A 24,206-nucleotide genomic window follows, 5' to 3' on the forward strand; every position below is an offset into this window, starting at 1 on the left:
TTCTGCTTAAATTAAAAAATATCTTGAAACCAAGGAACTCAGCAGACTTCACTGAGTGTGACTCACATGAAATTAGCAAACAGGATATTATATTTCTAAAAATTATTCATATTTTGTTACTGATAAAATAATAAAAATGATCAAAAATTATTCTCACCAGTTATAAAACATGAACAGGCTGATAAAATCTCTTCATATTTGTTATTAAAGGAAGATTTAATTTTTAATCAAACAATGAATGAGAATGGACAAGATTAATTCTTATCAAATCCATAACTACAAGGAAGAAACAGCTGTAGCCTTCTGTTAGAAGATGAGGCAAATAATATTCAAGAAATTGGTAAATTGGGCAAGAAAGATGAAACCTCATCACCTTATTTTGTTAGTGTGTGAATGCTTCTAGCAAACAGTCTGATATGAATTGAGGATTTTGGTTTTTCTTTGGATAAATCTGAAAGAAAATTTAGTATTTTACATCAAAATGTATTCAAGTGGAGAAAGTGTAGAAATCAACTTTTATATTTTAAATTCGAAGAAAAAAAATTTTTTCATATTTTACAACTTTGGCTAAGAAATTTGTGGCTAGAAACACCCACATTCTTAATAACAAATATAACATCACTTGGACATAAAAATCACACATGTGTAGTTACCACCATGGGAAAATGTCTGAATAAACAGCAAATGATCAAAGGTATTTAAAAAGGACAGCTGAACACTGAAATACATGGATGTGATATTCTTAAAGGATAACGTTTTATACCCAATACTTAGCAATGATGATGATGATGATGATGATGATGTTGATATATGGGTGTGTTTTTGAGCTTGTGGTACCAATAATACAATATTGATAGAAAGCAATGGAAACTTTTTAATTTTGTAGAAATTATTTCAACCATTGTGGAAGACAGTGTGGCGATTCCTCAAGGACCTAGAAATAGAAATTCCATTTGACCCAGCAATCCCATTACTGGGTATATATCCAAAGGATTATAAATCATTCTACTGTAAGGACACATGCACACGAATATTCATTGCAGCGCAGTTTACAACAGCAAAGACCTGGAACCAACCCAAATGCCCATCGATGATAGACTGGACAGGGAAAATGTGGCACATACACACCATGGAATATTATGCAGCCATTAAAAAAGATGAGTTTGTGTCCTTTTAGGGAAGTGGATGAACCTGGAAACCATCATTCTCGGCAAACTGACACAAGAACAGAAAATCAAACACCGCATGTTCTCACTCATAGGCGGGTGTTGAACAATGAGAACACATGGACACAGGGAGGGGAGCATCACACACTGGGGTCTGTCAGGGAAAGATAGGGGAGGGACAGTGTGGGGTGGGGAGTTGGGGAGAGATAGCATGGGGAGAAATGCCAGATGTGGGTGAAGGGGAGGAAGGCAGCAAATCACACTGCCACGTGTGTACCTATGCAACTATCTTGCATGTTCTTCACATGTACCCCAAAACCTAAAAAGCAATAAAAAAATAAAAAATAAAAAACAAAAAAAGGAAATTATTTCAATGATAAAATGGCTGAGTGTGAGATACAGATGAAAAATAAAGCATGTGAACATTGTGAAAAATAAAAAACTAGAATATAAGATCCATATTTTAAAGAGCAAAGTGAGAGAAGAAATTATAAGTAAATATTTTAAAAGGTAAATATTACTTATTCGGCTAGAGTATACCAAGGACAAATTATCTTGAACAACTGACATTTGTTGTTTGTATTGCTAACTACCAGAAAACAGAGATATCAAAATTAGTAGCTATGTCATTGCTTTTATGCCCATTGTAAAATGTATAGGTTTTGTTTAAGTAAAAATGGAATAAGCAACTTTTAGTTTTGGACATTGATCTTAAGCGTCCTCACCACAACAACTACAAAGAAGAGGTAACTATGTGAGGTGATAGATATATGAATTAGCTTAAGGGTGGTAATTATTTCACAAAGTATATGAGCATTCAAACATCAAGTCGTACAACTTAGGTATGTATAATTTTTTGTTGTCAATCATACCTTGATAAAGCTGGGGGAAAAAGTAATTAAGGGCACACCTAAGATAAAGACACAAGTAATGTTGAAAAGTATAGAAGCCAGAAATCTAGTGGCAATCCATTTGTTAACACCATTTGTTCTAATGGAAAATCCATAGAGGAATCCATATTTCTCTATGCAACCATCCATATTGTATGAAAGAGTCACAACTCATACCCACGGTGATAACAGTTTTGGAGCCATTTAGGTATTTTGAGTAAAAAAATTAAAGTAGCTTGGAAATTTTATAAAGAGAAAAGTGGATTTTGCTTACATGAAACAGTGAAAGTGATATTCTAATAAAATATTAAAACATTAGAACCAAGAAACAAAAATGCTTATGTAACTGTGAATAAGATCGTGTACTAATGATTCTGAAACTGACTGTGTCCATTAAAAATCACAATTCAGTACCAATTAAAAAGAGATTTGAATACATTGAACCACATTCTGGTAATTTTGATTCTCGTTATAATGTTCCAGACTTGAACAGAAGAAGAATCCGAGAAATTAAATTAATTAAGAATTAAGTAAATTAAATCAATGAAGAGCTAGGGAATTAATTGATTATATGTTATTATATAGCTTGTTTTCAAAAAATAAACTTTTGGTTGTAAAATAATTTTAGATTTACAGAAAAGTTGTAAAGAGTATACAGCATTCCTATAAAGCTCACATCAAGCTTCCCTGTTAACATTTAAATTAGCACGTTACATTTCTCATAACGAACGTAACAATATTGATGTATTATTAACTAAAACCCATACTTTATTCAGATTTTCTTAATTCTTGCCTAATGTTCTTTTTCTGTCCTGGGCCAGCGCCCAGAATGCCGCATTACATTCAGTCATCCTGTCTCCATAGGCCCCTCTAGGGGGTGCTGTTTTTGCAGACTTTGTTTCGGATGACCTCACAGTAATGAGGAATTCTGGCCAGGTATTTCGCAGAACATCCTCCCGTTGGGATTTGTCTGGATGGAGATTACAGGTTTTGGACAGGAAGATCACAGAGGTAAAGTGCCACAGATGCATAGTGTCATGCCAAGGGCACATGCTATTAACACGACTTACCACTATGGATGTTAAACTTGAAAACTCAGATGCAGTCACACTTGCGATGCTTCTTTTCAGTAAAGTAACCCCTGCTTCCTGCTATACTCTTTGGAAGGAAGTCGCTATGGGCAGCTCGGACGTAAGCGTGGAGAGTTGGGCTCCACCTCTTAGCAGAATATCTATACAGGTTATTTTAAATTATTTTGTGTGAGAGGCTTCCCCATTAATTCATTTATTCAATTATTTCTTTATATCAGTGTAGACTCATGGGTGGATTTTTTTTTTTTTTTACACTTTGGGTTATAATCCAATACTATTTTATGCATTTTATTGCTCAAAATTGGTCCCGTTTTGAGCATTGAGAGCTTTTCTAGTTGGGTTCTATTTTGCTGGAGCCAGCTTTGACTGTTGAAACCTCTTTCAGTTGGCTCCCTTATCATAGTTTTGAATGTTATATATTATTAAATTAAAAAAATATTATGACAAATATTTTGTTATCTGATTATTGTTATTACTTCCTTGCTTCCTGATGCTGCAAGATGCTCAAGGCTCATCTTTTATGTTTCCTGATCTAGTTCTAGAACCATCCATTTCCTCAAGGAGACCAGACCCCTTCCATTGCAGTGTTATTAATAGATACCATGGTATGGAGCCTAGATGTACTTGCTGCTACTGTGGTATTGTTAGTCCTAGTTGCTATCATGTGACAGCTAGGAAATATGTGTGCATACCAGCCTGTGTATATACACATATCTATCAATGTTTCTCGGTGAAACCATCCATATTTATATTAAGGTAAATATGAGTTTATGTGTCCAATGATGAGCCATCATGACACGGATTATTCTAGCTCCACAATCTCTAACTCTCAGTTTCAATTATGAGAAACGTAACTCCTACCATTCACCATCCATCTATTTAATTGTTTAATTTCAGTAAACATGCATAGTAGTCAGAATTACTAACTGTACCCCTGTGGGAAGCAGCTTTATCAGCTAGAGCACAGTGCTTATATCCTGTTTCTGTTGCATTTAGTCTTACAGGCTCCGTATATTTTCAAAGTTACTTAAGCCAGCACCTTTTTCACTTGCCTCTGAAGTAAGATTGTGTCTTACACTTGTAAAATAGTCACATTCTTTTTCACAACCTTTATGCCATCCTGGAATCCTTCAACATCTTAAGTAATTTTACACACACACACACACACACACACAATTTTTTTGCATACCTTAAGGTTTCCTCTTTGTTTTGCAAAGTTTATGTTATGGGTTTTGTATAGTGTGTATTCCCACTATTAACGTATTACACAGGATAGTTTTGCCACCCTAAAACAATCATGTGCTTCACCTATACATGCCCCTGTATGAATTTCTGGCAACTACTGATTTGTTGTCTTTATGCAATTTTGTCTTTTTCAGAATATTGCATAATTGGAATCAGTATACATCCTGTTCAGATTTTCATCTTTCACTTTGCAATATGCATTTGAGTTTCTCCTGTGTCTTTATGTGGCTCACTGGCAGCTAGTATTACGTTGAATGGATGCACCAGTTTGCTTATCCATTCGTTTATTGAAGGATCTCTTGGCTGCTTCTAGTTTTTGGTGGTTTTGATAAAATAACTACCAACATCTGCATGAAGATTCTTTTGTGTACAAACGTCTTTAAATTTGTGGGCTACTCACCCAAGAACATGACTGCTGGATCAAACGGGAAGAGTAAATTTAGCTTTATAAGAAGCTGCCAAACTCTTTTCCAAAGTGGCTGCACCATTTTGCATTCTTATTAAAAGTGAATGAGGGTCTGTGTTGCTCTGTATCACTGGCAGAATTTGACCTTATCAGTTATTTGGATTTTAGCCAATTCTAGCCAATTCAGCCATTCCAATAGATTGTATGGTAACTTATTATTGTTTTAATTTGCATTTCTGTAATGAAGAATGATGTTGCTCATTCTTCACATGATTCGTTTCTATCTGCAAGTCTTCACTGCTAAAAGTGTCTACATATTTTCACTGTTTTAAAAACTGGGTTATTTTATATACAAAAATTAACACAAGACGGATTAAAGACTCAAATGTAAAACTTCAAACTGGAAAAATCCTGGAAGAAAATTTAGGGAATACCTTTCTAATCATTAGCCTCGGCAAAGAATTTATGTTAAGTCCTCCAAAGTGAATGCAACAAAAACCAAATTGACAATTGGGACCTAATTAACTAAAGAGCTTCTGCACAGCAGAAAAAAAAGAAAACTATCAGCAGAATAAACAAACAACCTATGGGATGAGAGAAAATATTTGCAAAGTATGGATTTGACAAAAGACCAATATCCAGATTTTATAAGAAACTTGAACACATTAAAAAGGAAAAAACAACTCATTTAAAAACGGAGCGAAGGGCATAACAGACTCTCCCCAGAGAAAGACATATAAGTGGCCAAGAAACATGAAAAAAATGCTCAACATCACTAATCATCAGAGAGATGCAAATAAAAACCTCAATGAGATATTATCTCACATCAGTCAGAAGGGCTATTATTAAAAATTCACAAATTAACAGATGTTGGCGAGGCTGTGGAGTAACGGAAACACTTATACACTGTTGGTGGGAATACAAAGTAGTTCAATCTCTGTGGAAGATTTCTCAAGGAAGTAAAGCTGGAATCATCATTAAACCCAGCAATTCCTGGGTATGTAACCCAAGGAAAATACATTGCTCCATCAAAGAGTCATCTGCACTTGTGTGTTTATCATGGCACTATTCACAATGCAAAAACGACTCAACACAGATGCCAGTCAATAGTGGACTGGATAAAGAAATGTGGTACGTATAGACCATGGAGTACAACATAGCAAAAAAATAATGAAATCATGTCTTTTGCAGCAACATGTATGTAACTGGGGTCATCATCATAAACAAATTAACACAGAAACAGAAAACCAAATACTGCATGTTCTCACTTATACAGAGGAGCTAAACATTGGGTACACATAGACACGAAGATGAAAACAATAAACACTGGGGATTCCAAAAGGGGGAAATGGGGGGACAGGACTGAAAAACTGCCTATTGGGTATTATGTTTCCTACTCCTAACAGGATTATTAGGAGCCAAACCTCAACATCACACAATGCAACTATGAAACAAACCTGCATGTGTACCCCATGAATCTGAAAAAGAAAAGTTGCGTTGTTTCTTTTTATATTGTTGAGTCTCAAGTTTCTTTGTATATTTTGAATACAAGTCTTTTAACAGATATGTGTTTTGCAGTTTATCCCATTCTGTGGTATTTGTATTTTCATAAATATCTTTTACACAGCAGTTTTTAATTTTAACAAATTTCAAATTATTCGTTCAATTTACCTTCATGGATTATTATTTTCTGTTGTACCTAAAACATCCTCGACAAAGCCAGGTCTTATAGTTTTTTTCTCCCGTCATTTCTACTAGAAATTTTATAGCTTTGTGTTTTACATTTAGGTATATGGTAAATTTTGAGTTAATTTTTGTGACGTGTAAAAGCTAGGATTTTTTTTTTTTTCATATTGAGATTCAACTTTTCCAGCACAATTGTTAAAAAAAACTGTCTTTTCTATATGGAATTGCTTTTGCTCCTTTATCAAAGATCAGTTAACTACAGCTGTGTGGCTCTATTTATGGGCTGTCTATTTAGTTACCTCGATCTGTTTATTTATTTTTGCCAACACCATGCTGTCTTGATTACTGTAGGTTTTTCTTGAAATAGAACAGTGTGAGTCCTACAACTTTGTTCTTCCTCCTCCTCCTCCTTCTCCTTTTTCAGTGTTGTGTTATCTATTCTAAGTGTTTTGCCATTTGATATACACTTTAAAATTAGTTTATTGGTGCCTACAAAGTATTCCAGTAAAATGTGGATTGTCTTGAATCTGTGGATCAAGTTGGAAAGAACTTGACAATATCTTGACAATATTGTCTTCCTATCTATGGACATGGAATATCTTTTCATTTATTCAGTTTTTCATTTCATCAGCAGTTCATAATTTTCTGCATTCATGTCCTTTACATATTTTTGTTATAGTTATACCCAATCACTTTATTTTTTGTGCTATTGTAAATGGTATTTGTATTAGGGTTCTCCAGAGAAACAGAAAAACAGAAACATCATCGTGTGTGTGTGTGTGTGTGTGGTGTGTGTGTTTGAGGTGGGGAGAGAGGAAGATTTAAAGGAATTGGCTCATATAGTTGTGGAACCTTAGTAAGTGTAAAATATGCAGGTTAGGTAGCAGGCTGGAGACCCAGGGAAGAAAGAGTTGGAGTTGGACTCCAAAGGCCATCTGCTGGCAGTACATTTTCTTGCTTAGAAAAGGCCAGTCTTTGATTTATTAAAGGCTTCATCTGATTGGATGAAGCCTACTCACATTCTATCCATTTAAATGTTAATCCAAAAAATACTTCAACAAGAACATCTAGAATGTTCGACCAGATATCTGGGCACTGTGGCCCAGTCAAGCTCATACATAAAATTAACCATTTCAGTATTTTCTTTATTTCAAATCTTAATTTTTAAATTTCTGGTATAAGAGAAAGCAATTGACTTCTGTATCTTATGCACATGTCCTGAGACCTTGTTCTATGTGTTTATTAGTTCTGGGAGTGTTTTTAATTGGACTTTTCCACATAAAATATTGTATCTGTGAATAAAGACAGTTTTACTTCTTTCTTTCTAATCCAAATGCATTTATTTCTTTTTCTTTCTTTATTGCACCATCTAAAACTTCTAGCACAATAGGAATGAATGAATAGGAATGGTGAGAGAGGGACTGTTGCCTTGTTCCTGATTTTGAGAGGAAGAGTCCACCCTGTTTTCTTTAAGTGTGCTGTTAGTGTTCAGCTTTTAATAAATTTTTTAATCAGGTTAACTATATTTTCTCTGCTTGTAGTTTGCTGGATTTTATAATAAATGGATGTTGGATTCTGTTAAATGCCTTTCCCTGTGTTGATTGATTTGATCAGATTATTCCTTTCCTTTAGCTTGTTGATATGCAGGATTACATTAATTTATTGTTTTAGTTTTGAGCCTTGAACCAGTTTTGAATGTTTAAAATAAATTCCACTTGGTTGGGATGTGTAATTCTTTTTGTACTTGGACGGATTTGATTTTCGAGTATTTCGTTGAAGTTTTTCATCTATATTTATGAGAGATCAGTCTACAGTTTTCTTTTTGTTTCATGTCTTTATCTGATTTAGGTATTAAGGTAATCTGGCCTCATACCTGAGTTAGGAAATGTTCCCTCTGCTTTTGGAAGATATTATAAAGACTCGTACTATTTCTTTTTGGAATGTTTGTTAGAATTTATCAGTGAAATCATCTGGTACAGTACAGTACTTTCTTCCCAAGAAGAGTATAATTTATTGATTCAATTTCTTTAATAAATACATGCCTGTTCAAGTTGCCACTCTCTCCTTGTGTGAGTTTTGGTAGTTTGTGTCTCTCAAGAAATTTATTTATTTCATCTAAGTTATCAAATTTGGAAACAGAGTTGTTCATAGTATACCTTTATTATCCTTATGCCAAAGGGATGTATTGTTGAATATTCTTTCAATTCTCATATTGATGATTTACATTCTCTCTCTTGCTTTTGGTAATTCCGGCTTTAGATTTATTAATTTTGTGATCTTTAAAAATAACTCACTTTTTGGTTCTTTGATACTTTTGCTGATTTCCACAAGTTTGGCTGCATTGTATTTTTATTTTCATTTACTTTTCAAAGTATTTTTTAATTTCTTCGAGACCTGTTTTTGACCTGTGGGGTATTTAAGAACTCGTTATTTAGATTACAAATACTTGAGAATTTTCCAGCTATCTTTCTGTTACTAATTTCTAATTTAGTTCCATTGTAGTCTGAGAACATGCTTGGAATGGGTTTCTGTTTTTTAAAACTTAAGGTGTTTTTCAAGGGCCAGAATGTAACCTATCTTGGCAAATATTCCCTGTGAGCTTGAGAAGAATGTGGATTCTGTTATTGCTGAGTGAAATATTTTTTAAGATGTCAATTAGATTACGTTGATTGATAGCGCTGTTCAGGTTATTCATATCTTTACTGATTTTCTGCCTGCTTAGTCCATCAGTTCTGGCAGTGACATGTTGAAGTTTAACTATGATAGTGGAGCTGTTTATTTCCCTTTCGGTTCGGTCAGTTTCTTCCTCATGTATTTTGACGCTCTGTTGTCTGACATATTCATGCCTTTAATTATGTCTTCCTTGAAAATTGACCCTCTTATTGTTAACGTCCCTCTTCATCACTGATCTTCCCTGTTCTGAAGAATGCTATGTTTGAAATTATTACAGCTATTCCTGCTTTTTATTCATGAGTGTCAGCATGTTACAACTTTCTCCATTCCTTCAATTTTAATTTTTCTGAGTCTTTATATATAATATGTGCTTTCTGTAAACAACATATAGCTGGATATTTAAAAACAAACTCATTTGACAATTATCTAAAAATAATTTCTCAAGCTATACACTTTAAAGTGCTTATTGGTAGAACTGGATGAATATCTACTATGTTGTTAACATTTCTCTATTTACTCCATTTATTCTTTTTTAAATTTCCTTTTTCTGCTATCTCTTATTTTATTGAGCATTTTATATAATTCTATTTTATCTTCTCTTTGAGCGCATCAATTTTAATTCTTTTAACATTTTTTTCATGTTTGCCTTTGAATTTACAGTATTTATTTTTACACGATCAAAAGCAACTTTCTAATACCACTCTACCTTGTCACATGTGGTGCAGGTACCTCATGCTGGAGCAATCCCAGTGCGTCTCTCCTATGCCTTGTGATGCTGTTGTCACTTATTCAACTTCACTGTGTTCTGTAACCTCCCAGGGCATCGTTACTGTTATTACTTTAAGCAGCCAGTTATCTTTCAGATAAATTAAGAATACCATCAATTAAAACATGTTGCTTTCATTTATTCCTTCTCTGACACTCTTCGTTTTAAAAAATGTAGATCCTGGTTTCTGATCTCTGTCCTTTTCTTTCTTTCTGGACACAGAACTTCTTTGAACGAATGTTTGCACAGTTCATTTGCTGGCAATGAATTGTCTCACTTTTTGCTTGTCTAACAAAGTATTTGTTCTTCATTTTTGAAGGATAATTTCATGGGATATAAGCATTCTAAATTGGTTGTTTTATTTCCTTCCATCACTTGAGATACTTCACTCCATTCTCTTCATATTTGCATAATTTATGATGACGAACACTGTAATGTTTATCCTTGATTTTCTATGGATAAGGTTTTTCCCTCCACCCCTGATTTCTTTCCAGATTTTTTTCCTTGTCTGATTTCTTGAAGTTTGAATGTGCTATGCCTATGAATGAACATATGTGTGTTTTGGTATTAATCCTGCTTGGTGTTCTCTAAGCTTCTTAGATGTGGCTCTTGGTATTATCCTTAATTTTGGAATGATCTGGGTCATTACTACTTTAAATATTTCTTCTGATGAGTTCTCTTTTTCTTCTCCTTCTGATGTTCCAATTACACTTATGTTACAACTTTTGAAATTGTCCCCAAATATGTGGGTGTTCCTTACTGTTTTTGTTGTTGTTATTTTTGTTGTTCGTCTGTTTTCTTGTTTTTGGTTTTGTTTTGCTTTTACTCTTCTCTTTCGGTCTGGAAGTTTCTATCGACATAGCTTCAAGCACACTGATTCTTTCCTTGGCTGTGTCTAGTCTCTCACAAGCCCATCAGAAGGATTTTAAAATTTCAGCTACAGCGCTCCTGATTTCTAGCATTTCCTTTAAATTCTCTCCTAGAATTTTCATCCCTCTGCTTGCATTACACATCTTTTTTGCATGTTTTATACTTTTTCCACTAGCGTTCTTAACATACTAATCATGGTTATTTTAAATTCTGTGTCTGCTAATTCCAACATCTGTGTCATGTCTGAGTCTGATTCTGATGGTTACTTTGCCACTTCAGACTATATTTTTCTTGCCTCTTTGCATGCCTTGTAATATTTTTTGAAAGTTGGATAATAAGAATGAAGCTTCATAGGCCTTTATGTGAGTATTCATGTGAATCTGGCTGGGAGCCAGGCTGCTGTTTTAATGTTTGCTGTGGCTCTAGGTGTTAGAGGCTTCAAATTCCCCTAGCGTCCTTGTGTTTTTTTTTAATCTTCCTTCTTGTCTTTGAGCTTCTTTTAGAACTCTCCTTCGAAAGTCTGTGACTTGCAGCAATTTTAGTTGTGCTCTACTGCTATATGGGAGCTCTGCTGGGCGTGGGAGGTAAGGGGCAGAGGAGGAGGCGTATCTGTAAGGTTCTAATTGAATGTCGGTGACTTGGTGGGCCTGTGTCTGTAGGCTGTGACCTTCACCAGTGTTTCTTCACGGGATAGGTTTCCCCTGCTCCCTGGCTGTAGCATTGTCAGTTTATTTCCTTAAAGCCTGGCCCCTTGTGACTAGTTTTCCGTTTAAGTGAACAAGAGCTAGAGATTTATTAATGCCCTTAACCCACCTGTGTTTTTCCCTGGAGAGTGAGCCTTTGCTACAGAGAAGATCTGGGTGCTTCCCCTCTCCCACTGCCTTTTTTTTTGTGTGCAAATGTAATAGGTACACATGCAGTTTTGTTATGGGAATATACTGTGTAGTGGCGTGGTGTAACCATCACCCAGATAATGTACATTGTATCCACTAAGTAATTTCCCATCCCACACTCCCTGCTCACCCTCCCACCCTTCCGAGTCTCTAGTGTCTAATATTCCACACTCCACATCCACCTGTACAAATGATTCAGCTCCTACTTATACATAAGAACGTGCAGCATTTGACTCTATTTCTGAGTTGTTTCACTTAAGAGTTTGATATTTCTTCCCTTTTCCCTGCCATAGCCAAAAGGGATCTTTCTTAGATCCTCACCATGGAAACCTGGTGTGTGTCCAGGTAGCAAAGCCCATGAACGTGTGGGCTCCCTCACGCCTCCTGCCATGCTGTGGTTTCCAGAAATTTCTCAGTCTCTTGCTGGTCTGCACTAAGCCTCCAGCAACTCAGACGAGCGAGTGTGTGCTTCCTCCAGTCCGTGGCTCCAGCGCTCCTGCTCCGGGTACACAGACCGTGGTGGGTACATAGCTCCTGTTGTGCCTGTTTTTCTAGATTTGGGGGTGGAGGTTTGCCCTTCAGTCTCATTTTTCTGATGAGTCTAATTTTAAAAAAATTATTTTCAGTTGTTGAGCTTCTAAGAATGGATGGGAGTGTTGACTTCCAAGTTCTTTATTTGTCAGAGCTGAATCAGCAAGTCTTATGGGTTATGTTTGAGCTTTCCTTTCCACCTTTGGTTTTCTTGTTTGACTGAAGTTTTCTGGCATGCTTGCCTTTCTTTCCTTCCTTCCTTTTTTATTCCCTTTCTTCCTTCCTTATTTCCTTCCTTCCTTGCTTCCTTCACTCCCTCCCCCCTCCCTTTCTCCTCCTCCATCCTACTTACAGTTAACTGAGAGCTACTTGTAACTGTGAACTGATTTACTTTAATTTATTTATTTTCTCAATTTAGAAAATTATGACCCATTCTTTCATCACTTTTCTTTTCCTGTCCCATTCTTTTTGTTTCAAAGACTTCATTGGTTTATCCTGTAAATTCTTTTCTGCTTATTTCAAAGGCTGGGCCATCTCTGTGTGTGTGTGTGTGCCTATTAATTGCACTTTTTCTCTTCATTATGGTCTCCCCCCCCTTTTTTTTGCTTCTCTTTATGTTTAATAATTTCTAACTTTATAGTGAGTTTGTTGGATGTTGCATTGTAGAAACCCTGGATTTTGATTTCTTCCTCTATAGGTTGTCATATTTGCTCTGGGAGGCAATGTAATCACTAGATGAACACTTCCATTTAGTTCAATCCTGTCTAGGGACAGATTATTTAGCTTTTGCTCTTAGCCTGAGGATGAATCTGTTAGTCCTAGGATGTGATGCGTATTCCCACTGTGTGGCTCTTTTTGGGGTTCAGTGGGAAGTTCGAGGCATTTAGCCAGCCTGTCTAACTTGGTGAGACTTTTATGCCAAAGCCCAAGGGAATGAAAAATGTGAAAGAAGTGGAAATAAACCACAACGGAGAGAAATAAAGCAGTTAATAGAATAAACACACAAGATGGTCTAGGCTTTGGATTCTGTAGAAAATGTTCTTCATCAATGTCATAAAGTTCTGAGTCATTAACTTCAAATATTGTTGTTTTCTTCTCTATCTTCTTCCTCCTCTTTTCCTAGTAGTCAAGAAACATCTGTGCTAGGCAAACTCATTCCCTCTGTTCTCTCTCCTCTGTTATTTCTTCTATACCTTTGTCTCTCCCTCTTTATGATATTTATTTTTTTCTAATTTATTTTCCAATGTACTGATTTTCCCATCAGCTATGTCTAATCTGTTGGTGAAATAACACTGAATTTATCTCAGTTATATTATGTCAGCTCTAAAATGTTTTTAATCAAAATTTTAATTAGTTATTAATGTATATGCACACATACATACACTAGTGTCTGTTGTGTACGTGTGTGTGTGTGTGTGTGTGTGTGTAGGTATCTACCTATTCAAACAAGTGGAATATTGTCCTTTCGTGGGCAAAGCATATATATTTGGCCAAATAGTTACAAAATTCAAAATCAGTATCTCTGCTGTAAAATGTTTACAAGTTTAGAACAATGTTTACAATGGTAAGAAGAAATTCTTATATAACACTTTAACACCTTTCATTCATGTAAGTTCATTGGATCCTCATGACCTTATTATGTGAGCTAGTCATTATTCTTAGTCCCCTTTAAGAAATTTAGCAACTGAAAATCAGACAAGTTAAGTGATTTTCTGTTTGTTTCCTTAAAAGTGTTTTAATACATAATTTCAACCTTGTCTTCTGTTTTAATATTAAGTTATAGTTATTTAAAATCTGTGTTGAACATCTGTGCCTCCTTGAGTTTTTTTCTATTATATGTTTCTGTTGGTCTTCTTTTGTGAACTTTTATTTCTTTAAGTGTTTTTCTGTTTTAAATTGTGGCTGGATATGGTATTGCCAATCTGTATGGAAGAATATTAGGTCTAGAATGTTATTGCTTTCCTTCAGCGTAGAGTTACATTTATTTTGCAAGATGCCTGGCTACACAAACAATGTGAGATTACTTCTGCCTGATTTCAGGGCTTGAGATTGTTTTAAATTGAACTGAAATACTGTGAGAGTCTGCATTATAGACCCTTGTTCTTAGGGTGCAGCCTTTGGAAATCAAATCCAAGAGAAAGACTTCACCAGGATACTTCCTGCATAGGGCCTGGCGGGCCCTGATGCTAACCTCCATCTCTTTAGCTTTAAGAACATTTTAAATGTGTCAACATGCCCCTTGGCCACTCAACTTCCTCTGAATTTGGCACATGCCCCTAAAGAAAAGAAGTAGCCTAGAATGTCTGGTTCATGTGCCATGTTATTCACATCTGAGCCTGGTAATTCTTTACTATTTTGTTGAGTTTCTTGTTTTTGTATTTTGCACAGGTTTTCAGTTAGAGAGTACTTTTAATTATCAAGCCCACTGTTATTGGAGGCAGAAATCTCCTAATCTTGCTTTTATAATGTAGTCTTAGTCCTTCTTTTCACACTACTAATTTTAAACATTCTTCTTCCATAGTCTTTGACAAATAGTTTTATTACATAAATTATGGATCCTGTTCAATGTGTTTGCTTCTGACTCATAGAACATAGAATTTATAGAACATTTCCGCTTCTGTGTGTGTTTTAATGTTTGCTTATGAGCTCATTTTCTTCCTGTGTCCCAGTTTTCTCAGGTCCTGAACATGATACTATGGCATTATTTGGATTTTCTTTGCTTGAAAGTCCAGGACTTCTGCCAATTTAGAAATTAAAAGTTACCATGTTGACTCAGCATTCCCTTTACACACAAAAACATTAAATTTAAACTCCTAACCAGCTTCTGGTACTGATGCTGCTTAATTTCTCATGGATTGAGATATATTTTTCCATTGTATAGTCCCAGTGACACATAAACTTCCTCATTGCTGTCATAGGCCTAAGAACACTGTTCTTTTAAATCTGCTACTGAGGAAGAAACCCTTCATGGTGTTGGATTTTTGCAGGATTCTAGATTACAGCTTTCGTGGCTAAGAGGACATGGCATCTTCTAGCCATTTAGTCTCATATCTAGTTGCTACATCCTCATGTTTTTCTGGGGCACAGCACGCTCTCACATTTTATCGCCGTGATTTTGAGTTTTCTTTATACGTCTAGTACCTGAAGACAATCTTTCACTGTGAGTTTGACTACCTTGGTTATTATTTATTTATTTTGTTGCATCTAATTTAGCTTCCATTTGTCTTTGTAGTGGAAGAAGGATACAAATTAGCTCAACCCCACCCATATTGGAGGACTTAATTTATGAATGATATGTTTGAATTCATTGAGAAAGTTAAATATGATACAAAGTGCTAAAGGAATAAAAACTTCAGAGCTGTTGGAATCCGGGGTAATGGCTGCAGATTGGGGTTATCACAGGGCACAGGGTGGGTTGTACTGTGGAACTCCCAAGCCAAGTAGAACCTGGACAGTAATAGTCTCTACCATATTCCTGTTGGAAACACCAATGCAGTTTTAGTAGAATGACACAATTTATAGTATTAAATTCAACAAAAGTATGTAACTAATAAGTCAAGACTAAAATGACAATTTAATTTGTCAACTTGTTTTCGTTTTATAGCTGCATAAAAGCTATAGGCATAAGGATTTCTTATTTGGATTTATTAATATGTTTGTAAATTTTCAAGTATTAGTATACTAAAAATTATATTAACACTAGAATTCCATGAAAATACTTTAATTTAAAGTAGTATACAGATTAACAAGCTTGCGTAAATTGTCTACACCATAAGAACCTTGGAACACACAATTGAAAATGTTTTCTGTCGTATGTTTCAAATTGCGAGCTGTGTTTTTATACCTCTATGCCAACCTAAGTTAAATAGAACTTAAAAAAATAACATCTCAGCTAACTACCAAATGAAACAAAGGAGCTAAAACTGATGGTTGAATTTAAGTCATAATCCTAACTAAAATCAGGTCACAATTAGCACTAAGTTTTTGGAGATTCCAGGCACTTGTGTCTCGTTTATGGTGTTGGACCATGAGCACAACTATGTGCAGAAGCCGGTTGGGCAGAACTTGGGAGGGACAGGGATGAGGAGGGGCTATCAAGCACTTCTTAGAACTCCCTGGGGTTGTTTGCGTCCTTTTTGGGGACCTTGGCTCCTGACTGGAGAGAAGGCAGCAGAGAGCCTGTTTTGGGAGAGGCGGAGTGCTGCAGTAGTGACAATGTTTCGCAAGTCTTACGGCCGAGGCCGGAGTCTGCAAAATGCTCCTTTATTCTCTTCCTCTGTACTTCTTCTGAAGCTTCTTCCCATTTGTAAGATTTTTCTCTCCAGTACAGTGTGGGGAAAGGTCTGGTTGTAACATCTCCTTCTGAATCCCCACCCCTTCTCCCTTTACTCTGTGCTCTCTGGACCCGTTCCAACATAAGCACAACAGCACAAAATCTTTGGAGATGTTCTAAGGGCCAATTACTTTTCAGTACAAAGAAACAGAAAGAATAATTCCATAGCCAGTAATGGAAACGTTGCACATTTTCACCTAAATTTGGGTCCTCTTTGCTCTGAGGGTTTGGTCAGATGGAAATGAAATCATCCTGTGTCTTCCTGCTTCCATTTTTCAAGACTTTTTCACTGCTTGTGTTGCTCCTGGGGCTAGAGCCCATCTGTTTCCTCTTTCTACTTCTTTTTCCCTTGCAGCCTTCTGGAAAAGGACCGGAGGCAATTCTGAACTGTAGCTCCATGGTGCAAACATCAGAGCTGACCTTTCACAAGTGCATTAGAGATGAAAATAGGGGCTCTGTTACAGAGGTGTTTCAGAGGGGGCAGCACAGGACTTGGTGACCTGTGGGGTGGGAGGAGGATGGGAGGTTTAAGTAGAGGGACGAGAAAGGATTTCACATTTCCAGTTTACCTGACTGGGTGGATTGAAGTATGCTTCGGACGTATCTGAAAAATGGATGACATTCAGTGATAACGAGAAGGTCGAGAGGACAGCTGCAGCGAAAACAGAAGCATTGCTGTGATCACATCTGCGCTTTTCCAGTGGGGAGCTCAGGAGAGTAGGAAAAGGACCAGTCACAGCGGGGCACTGAGATATTTTGGGGGCAGGTAGATATCAGGCTTTTCTCATCCCACCTTCTTGAGGGGATGGCTGGGGTGTTGTTGACACTCAGCCTGCTGCTTAGAAGAGGAGAAGCGAGCAAACACTGCAAAGGTTGCTCATAGCTCTCTGCTCGCTGCTTTGTTGTGACAAGGAGTTCAATGAAACCACCATTTTCAAAAAGCTTCTCTTCTGAGATATGAATGCTGTTCCTTTCTCGGCTTTTTTTTTTTTTTTTGCATTAACAGGAAGAAGAATTACCTCTGAGTCTAGCTCCAAAAGCTGCAGCTATCGTTTTGGCTGCTTTCTGTGTGATCAAATATTGAAGGTGAATGTAGGAAAATGGACAGCAGGGTGAAGGTGCAGAGTTATGTAAGAGCCGCATGAATGAAACATTAAATGCCACGAATCAGGAGCGGGCTCTGAAATCCTGGACCTAGTGCTGTGCTGCTATTTGGACTCTGTTTTGGAGTTCTGAGAAATCAATATGAAAAACCATATTCCAGGAACAACTTAAAAGAAGTGTCCGCTGACCTCGAAGCAAGACCCAGAGTGCTTGCATCCATTAGCTCGTGGCCTGGGAGAATTGCCAATATCAAATGAGAGGGACAACGAACTCTCCAACATCACGGGAGAAACATCTTCCTCTCAGAGCCTCGGAGCATGGCATGGCAAGGGACAGCAGCACCCAGCACCTGCAGGCATTTGGGTTCATGAGAACGTGAAAAGCGAGTATAGCAAAATGTTGAAAAATGTGTAGTTTAGACTTTACAAAAAAAAGGCAAGTCTATTACTTTTAAATACACAAATTGACTCAAGCTAGCCATGGTGAGTGCTACGTTTGAGGGGTCTTGATTTCATGAGGGATTATTCTAGCTCATATATGATTACCCTGTTGGCATTAATGATTTTTTTTCCCCAGATATATCTAAAAGCAATTCAGTTTCTTGAGGAGTAAACTTGTCTTTCTTTTTCTTACATGTTTTAGGTTAGACACTGTTGTTTCGAAGAGCCCAGGGAAGTGACTTTTGCACGGGCCTTTTGCAGATGGCTGCTGGCGGACCCCATGCTCTGGGTGACTGTGAGGACAGTGGTGAACAAGGGCCATTTGTGAGGACACACCCAGCCGGCCTCCTCTGCAGGCTCTGTTTGCAGATGTTGATTCACCGACAGCCTGCTGGGCTCCGGGAGGCCCCTCCTTCCCAGTAACTCCCACTCAGAGCATTGACTAGTTTCTGCTGAAAGGCACCTGGAGTCTAAGTGGGGGTGGCTTCTGCAGACAAATCAGCAAGACCATGTGACAGGGACTGCAGTATAAGTGAGCACGGGGAACACAGGAGTGGGGTACACAGGGAGGGAGAAGTTTGCTCTGCTGCAGTGGAAGTGGGGCTCGGGGTGTCATGCAGAGGTGCATCTATCGGTTTAAATTTTGAAAGAGGAATTGGCTGAGGAACTCCCCCGCCCCAGGGAGAACATTAATCTATTCATGAGGGGTCTACCCCATGACCCAAACTCCTCCCCACCTCTGACGTTGGGATCAAATTTCAACATGAGGTTTGGTGGGGCAAATATCCAAATTGTAGCAACATCCAGGTGTGGAAAGGTAAGAGCATCCTTTTCTATTGTTTTCTTGAGACATGGTCTTGTTCTGTTACCCAAGCTAGAGTGCAATGACGTGGTGAGACACAGCCTTGTTCTGTCAACCAAGCTAGAGGGCATAGTTCACTGCAGCCTCAACCTCCTGGAGTCAAGCAATCCATCCACCTCAACCTCCTGAGAAGCTGGGACTACTAGTGACTGCCACCATGCCTGGCTATTTTTTTTTTTTATTGTCTGTTTTTTTTAAACAGAGATGGGAAAGGAATCTGAGATAAAGGGGCAATGAAGGGCTAGGCCCCTGGATGCGAAGCCATGTGCTACCTTTAGGGGCCTATGTGGATAGGGTGGGATTGAATAGTGATGGCATGTGGGTATCTGTGTGCGGGGAGTGTATGTTGAGGGGGAGGACCTTTCATTTGGGATCACGACAGATGGAACCAGACTGATAGCAACAACAGGGGCTATGCTGGTGGGTAGTTTTCATGTCCCTGCAGATACTTGGTTTTACCCTACTGACTGTAAGTTTCAAAGGTAACACAGAGTTCTCATGTATCTTTCATCCAACTCCTCTACTATCAAATCTTCTATTACTTCAGTATATTTGTCAAAGCTAAGAAATTAATGCTGGCAATACCATTAACTAAACTACAGACTTTATTAAGTTTTCATCAGTTTTTCCTTTAAGGATTTTTTTCCATGCCAGGACCCAGCCAGGATCCCATCTGAATTTAGTCCTCACTCCTCCTTCCTCTCCACCAACCTGTGACAGTTCCTCAGTGTTTCCTCAGTCTTTCATGACCCGGACACACTGGAAGACTGCTGGCTGGGCACTTGGCAAAACATCTCCCAATCTGCATGTGCGTGATGTTTTCTCATGATCAGAGAGAGGCTATACTTTTAGGAAGAGTTCCACAGAGGTGAGGCACCCTCCTCAGCATCCAATCAGGGGTCTGGGATGTCCACGGGACTCACCACTGGGGATTTTAACCTGGATCACTGTTGAAGGTGTTTTTTTTTTGTGTGTGTATGTGTGGGATTTCTTGACTGTAAAGTTACTATAATTCCCTTTTTGATTTTGGAGGAGCTACTTTGAGGTAATGTAAAATCATTTTCCTCCTTAAACTTTTTCCCATTGGTTTTAGCATTCATTAGTGGCTCTTGCCTGAAACAATATATTTTTTTGAGAAGAAGTCTTGCTCTGTCACCCAGGCTGGAGTGCTGTGGCATGATCTTGGCTCACTGTGACCTCCTCCTCCTAGGTTCAAATGATTCTCCTGCCTCAGCCTCCTGAGTAGCTGGGATTACAGACACACACCATCACACCTGGCTAATTTTTATTTTTGCTGGAGACAGGGTTTCACCATGTTGGCCAGCTTTGTCTTGAACTTCTGACCTCATGTGATCTGCCTGCCTTGTGCTCCCAAAGTGCTGGGATTGCAGGCATGAGATACTACATCTGGCCAACAATTTTTACTGTGGTGTTCCCATGGTGATTTTCTGGTTCCTTCATCTCTCCTACATGTATTAAATGGATTTTTTGTAGGAAAGATTTGCCAGATATTTATTTATAACAGTGTTCACTCATGGACATTTATTTGAGCCTTTGGGTGACAATCCAGTATCTTCATTATTATGGCTTTGGCAGCTCAAATGATTTCAGCTTTGGACATTGGCTGCTCTTTCTGTTTGGCTTCTATGCTTTTTTGATGTGCTCCTGCCCATCCATCCATCTGTCCATCCATCCATCTGTGCATCTAGCCATCTGTCCATCTCCCTGTCCATCCACCTGTCCATCTGTCCATCTATCCATCTGTCCATCCATCTCCCCATCCATCCAACCCTCCATCCATCCGTCCATCCATCCATCTGTTCATCTCTCTATCCATCCATCTGTCCATCTCTCCATCTATCCATCCATCTGTCCATACATCCATCTATTTACTTACTTATTTTTGAGCACTTTTTTACTCTATGGAACTACAATATACTGCATGCTTGTCTTATCTTTCCCTGCCCCTAGCTAGAATTTTGTTTTCTTAAAGAAAGAATGGCATGATAAGAGACATACTCAGAAAGTTCACTTTGTGGAGGACAGATGGGCGTGTACAGGGGGCAAGAGTTGCCATGCTCAAGCTGGAGCCAAGGCTGGGTGGCAGGGTGGTGGAAAATGTGGATGTGGATAGGTGTTTAGAGCGCAGCATTGATCATTTCCCTGCTGGCTAGCGTGCTTTGTCTGTGGGAATCCTGAGGACAGGTGGATCCCGCGCCTTCATGGGATGGGAAATACAGTGGGGCTGGGCTTGGCGTACTCGGCTTCCAGCAGCCATTCTCTCCTTCGGGTTCTCAGCTCTCTTCTCTTTCTTCTCGGCGGTGGGGGAGGGGCGCTATTTTGAGGAAGAAAGTGAGCCTTCGTTCAGTGTTATCTCTGCTTTTAGTGTTGTCTTCTTTCAGTGTTGGCTCCTCTCCTTTCTTATCAGGGCAGAAATGAATGGGGCTGGTTTCTTGCTCGGCAGACCTGTCTTGTCTGAGTGGTGTGAGGCTGACATTTCTTCTTGCTCTGCCAGCTCCGTGATGGGAGCTGGGAGATGAATATCACAGCGAAGGTGACTGTTCTCAGGAAGCTGATGATTCTAGGTCACAAAATAAACAAGTGAATAAGCAATTCAGCGGATTCCAAAGAGTGGGCTAACGTGGGGTCATGTGATGAAAACGGGCTGAGAATGGGAGGGGGTTCATTTTGATCAAGTAGTTAGTGGAGATTCCATTAAAGAGGGACATCTGAGTGAAGGTCTTCATGAAAGAGCCATGTAAAGATCCAGAAAGCCACAGGAAGCTACCGACCAGTTGCTGATGGAGTGAGAGGGTTTATATTTAAATCTGTGGCATCTTTATATTGCAGGCATTTTATTATTAAATTGATTCTGTTTTATAACATAAGTTTATGTCACCATCTGGCCTCATCCTATTTAGTCCACATCCCACCGAGGCACACACATGTGCACACATGACCACACATGAACATGTGCAGGTATTTCGCTTGTCACAGTGGCCTTGCCTGAACATGCCTGCTTCATGCCTTTGTGCACACTGTTCCCTGTCTATGGAATATCTTTCTTCCTCCTGTGTCTGCAAGCTCACCTCAAGTGTCACTTCTCTCCTGTGACTCACTCACTGAGAGCAGCTGCACAGAGACGGGGCATGACTTTCAGCCGTGCATTCTCCTGGCATTTATGTTGCTGGGGTCCAGGTCTCAACCTTGCCCTTGCCCAAGGTTGTCTAAGTTCCAAAAGAATTACAAATATGACTGACACAGTCAATTTCCTTATTTATGATCTCCTTCTAGAGGCCAGAAGTCTTCCAAGCTCTGACTGCCCCAATTTAGGGCAATTTTTAGAATCAGCATCTCCTCAGTACTGAAGATTTTTATTTGCCTTTCCATCTCCTCTCTCCTCTCTCTGCTACCTGCTGTGTGCTGGAGAAGACTGACTCTCATGGCCCAATTCTCCAAGGTTCTCTTGCCCTCTGCCTTCCTATCGAGTTTGGCCAGTGGCGCTGGAAGATGGTCTGCCAGTTCCCACCCATAAGGTCGTGGTGCCATGTGAATTTCTGCACTGAAGGCCACAGTTTCTTCCCATGCAGCTGCTTTCTCTGGGTCCTGGGAAGCACACCTCCCCTTTTCCTTTTGGGTCTAGGGTTGCCAGGGTCTCCCTGGAGCTGCATCCCCTGTTGTCAGTTTCTCTTAACTCTGCACACACCTGTGTAAGTGCTACCTTTCCTCAGTTGACTTGTTGCTCATACTTAAACAAAGAGGATCCAGATTTAGATACTTGAGAAGCCAAATAATAATAAAAATAGTTAATAAGTAATTATTATAATAAACATAATAAAATATATTTTTTAATATACAATATATTTTTAAAATATAAAAATAATAAAAACTCCAGCAAAAGGAGTTCAGTTGTCTTAAGGAACATTCCATCAAGTCCTTTATTTTCCTTTTCTATTGCTGCACAGCATGTCACCAAAGACTTGGAGTCTGAAGCAGCACAGTTCTGCAGGTCGAAAGTCCAGGCATGGCTAGTTGATCTTTCACCTTGGGATCTCGTGAACGTGAAATCAAGCTGTTGGCCTGGCTGCTTTATCATCTGGAAGTTCTGGGTAAGTCTGTCTCCCAGCTTATTGAAGCGGATGGCAGAATTCAGTTCTTTGTGTTGCAGGATGGAGGTCTCTATTCTGTTTCAGGCAGCCACGTGGGGGCCGTTCTCAGTGCCTGGAAGCAGCACCTTTTCCTGCTCCATGGCCTCTCTGTCTTCAACGGCAGCAATGGGGGAATTCCCCTTGTATCAAATTCCCCTCAATTCTGAACCTCCTCCTCCAAGGACAGCCACATCCTCTTAGGGGCTCCCCCAGTGAGGTGAAACCTGCAAGAACCATCCCCTTTATTTAAAGCCAACTGTGCCATAAAACATGACCTCACCACTTGAGTGATGTCCCAGCATCTTTGCAGGTCCTGCTCACTGCAAAGGGGGTTCCAGAGGGAGGTTTTGGGGTCATTGCTGGTCATTTTATAATTCTGCCCACACAGTTCCAAAAAGGCCTGAGGGAACATCAATTGTTTTCTTCTGCAACGGAAAGAGAATGTGTGTTCTTTACATTCTGGGCCTTTCCTTTGAAAGAAATGGACAAAACCGGCTGCCTCTGGATCACAGCCCTAGCCTTTGTGTGTGTCTAGGATTCCCCTGGAAGCGTGTCGCTCTCCTGGGAGGTATCTGGAAAGATAGGAGATGGTTTTTGTTTTCATCACTACTAAGCGAGCTGCTGGCATTTGGGGGCTTGGGCCAAGGGTGCAGACCACTCCCACAATGCGAGGGACAGTCCTGATCAGGACTTCTGCCTATGTGGTTTTGTAGGAGAGAACACTATATGGTGAATTAGGGTTTTGCTAACTAAATTATGATCCCGTTCCAGCTGCCTCCAGGACAATACCGCCAGCTCATGCTTTTGGCAAACACTTTGATCTGTCTTTGCACAATATGTCCATTTTTAGATGATGAGTGGGCTCTGGGAACCTTGATTTAAAAAAAGCCTTTAAGTGACATCAGTGACACAGAGCTGAGGCTCAGGCTGTGATGGAGAAAATGATGCCAGAATAGTCTTTGCCTGGCTGCTGGGGAAGGCTGCACCCACCGCGGGCAATGCTGAGTCCTGGAAGGTGGATGTGGTGTTTGAATAGGCTGACCTCTCCCCATTTAAAATAGCTTCTCTCATTTTGGGGGGACCCCCAAATCCAGTGCTTGGA

At 38.9% G+C, this 24,206-nt stretch overlaps 1 long non-coding RNA gene across 1 annotated transcript in view; it reads left to right on the forward strand.

The window, feature by feature from the left end:
• Positions 1-12,100: 12,100 nt before the first annotated feature.
• Positions 12,101-24,206, forward strand: part of LOC144581627 (uncharacterized) — a 29,922-nt gene continuing 17,816 nt past the window's right edge. The window contains exons 1-2 of the long non-coding RNA XR_013532694.1: positions 12,101-12,205; positions 22,922-23,065. This is a non-coding gene — a long non-coding RNA (uncharacterized LOC144581627). The remainder of the gene's footprint in view (positions 12,206-22,921; positions 23,066-24,206) is intronic.

This window comes from Callithrix jacchus, chromosome 2 (genome assembly GCF_049354715.1).
Source record: "Callithrix jacchus isolate 240 chromosome 2, calJac240_pri, whole genome shotgun sequence".
In the NCBI taxonomy this organism is placed as follows: Eukaryota; Metazoa; Chordata; class Mammalia; order Primates; family Cebidae; genus Callithrix; species Callithrix jacchus.